The sequence below is a fragment of the Jaculus jaculus genome, chromosome X, assembly GCF_020740685.1.
Source record: "Jaculus jaculus isolate mJacJac1 chromosome X, mJacJac1.mat.Y.cur, whole genome shotgun sequence".
Lineage (NCBI taxonomy): Eukaryota > Metazoa > Chordata > Mammalia > Rodentia > Dipodidae > Jaculus > Jaculus jaculus.
In genome coordinates, this window is record NC_059125.1 from 106,514,372 (window position 1) to 106,516,783 (window position 2,412).

The following is a 2,412-nucleotide window of genomic DNA, read 5'->3' on the forward strand; positions in this document are numbered from 1 at the left end:
AAATGGAGTTTGTCTTGAGGGCCAAACCCACTAAAATGGGGTCTGGAAGCTATCAAAAAAGAAATCTGATGCATGCATGTTTTTACCCACAGTCGTCCATCACCAGGGATTTCTGTATTTGAGGCATGTTACAGACTAAGGCAAGCTGCTGTATATCAACTGTGATCAGTATTTAACATGCTGTAATAATCTAAAAGGAAACAGACCCTTGGAATTTACACACTAGCATTTTTTTTTCCTTTTCTAATTTTCCCTTTGGTACCAAAACATTAAATATAAACCTGACTGTGGCCAAAGGCAGCTGGTTCAGGGGGCTACTTTGAGCAAGATGTAAAGTGGGGCCATGTGTGGCCAGGGCCCCATAATGGGCGATTCTGGGAAGTGCTGTCTCATGGAAAACGACCCTGGGTTCTTCACCAAGCTGATTTAAGGATTCAGTTGCCTCTGAGCCCAGGTAGAAGAAATATGGAGTTTAGAACCTAAAAGTTTTGAAAAATTAAAGCCAGTTCATGGGTTAATCGTTCTTTTCAAGTGGAAACTTGGAGAAGAACTTGCAGGCTCTGAGGTTCAGGACTTCAGACTTGTCACAATATTTTTTGCTAAGCAGGTAATTAATAATGCTTGTGCTACTCAAGCCTTTGTAAGTATATTACAGAACTGTACTAATCAAGATGTCCATTTAGCAGAGACATTATCAAAATTTAAAGAATTTTCACAAAGTTTTGATGCAGCTATGAAAAGCTTGGCCTTGAGCAATTCAGATGTAATCCGACAAGTGCACAACACTTTTGTAAGATGTTTGAATTTGATGCAAAAACAGCAGCCAAAGCAAAGGGTGCTTTTCATTTTGTCAGCTATGTTCCAGTGGGTGGAAGACTGTGTGAGTTGGAAGGATTGAGAGAAGGACCAATTGATTTAGGTGAATGCAATCAGGATGACTGGATTAGCACAGTGAGGCCAGCCATAGAAAAAGGATACAAATGTATAGCAAGGGCTGGGGATATGGCTTAGCAGTTAAGGCATTTGCCTGCAAAGCCTAGGAACCCCAGGACCCAGGCAAACCAGATGCACAAGGGGCACATGCATCTGGAGTTCATTTGCAGAGGCTAGAGGCCCTGGAGTGCCCATTCTCTCTTTCTTTTTATCTGACTTTTCCTCTCTCTCTCTCTCTCAAATAAATAAATAAAATATTTTTTAAAACAAGTATAGTTAAGGTGAAATTCGATTTAACTTAATGGCCATTGTGTCTGACAGAAAAAAAGGTATATGAACAGAATATAGCAGAGTTATAGAAACAACTTGCAGAGGAGAAACCAATGGATACAGATCAAGATATACTGTGTTAAGTGTTATCAGTCAGAAGTTGCCAGAAACCAGATGCTTATTGAAGAAGTACAAAACTAAAAGTATATAAGATTGAAAATATTAGAAGAAAGCAAAAATACCTGCCTTTCATTATGGGATTGTTAAAGACTTTAGCAGAATGCCAACAGTTAATTCCACTTGTAGAAAAGGCAAAAAACAAAACAAAACAGAATGCAGAGAAAGCTCAGGAGACTAAATGAAGAGAATGCTTAGAGATGTGCACACTCTGCTACATTTATCTTCACGGAAACTATTAAATAGAAGGAATTTTGAGCAACAACCTGATAGACTCAGTGCACATTTGGCAATAGTGCCAGTCTGTCCTGTCTTGAATCCATGGATTCAAAAACTTTTCCTACCTGCATTATGTGCATGTAGTGCATATTAAATAAAAAATGATATAAGCCAGGCGTGGTGGTGCATGCCTTTAGTGCCAGCACTCAGGAGGCAGAGGTAGGTGGATCCCCATGAGATCGAGGCCCTGAGACTACATAGTGAGTTCCAGGTCAGCCTGGACTACAGTGAGACCCTACCTAGAAAAAGCAAAAAAAAAATGATATAAAGAGAAAAAAATATATAAACCTGAAAGGCAAATCAAATTGAACAATTGCTATGTAAGAAAGATATAACTTACTTCATTCTATGCCTGTGACTACAGGCTGTGTAAATTTAGGTAATGACAATAACTTTAAGTGATGCCACTCCAATTATATTGACCACCTACAATGATCTAGGTACTATACTCAGTCCTTTCTGTATGGTAAGCCTAAGAAGAAGTAAACCCTGGATCTTATGGGCAGCATTTTGTGCTGTGCCACCTATTGTCCAATTCATATACCCAAGCATTGATTCTCAATGTGAAGTCATTTGGAGGTAGGACCTTTAGAGAATTGATTAGGGTTAGATGAGATCATGAGGGAGAGGGTCTATTCTCGTGCTAGAATTAGTGAGTTTATAAGAAACATGAGAGAGATGTTTCTCTGTCTACTATGTGAGGACATAATGAGAAGGTGTCAGTCTTCAACCAAAAGGGCTCTTACCAATATG

At 39.1% G+C, this 2,412-nt stretch overlaps 1 pseudogene; it reads left to right on the forward strand.

Moving 5' to 3' along the window:
- The first annotated feature begins 364 nt into the window (after positions 1–364).
- Positions 365–1,565, forward strand: LOC101603303 (annotated as a pseudogene).
- The last annotated feature ends 847 nt before the right edge of the window (positions 1,566–2,412 follow it).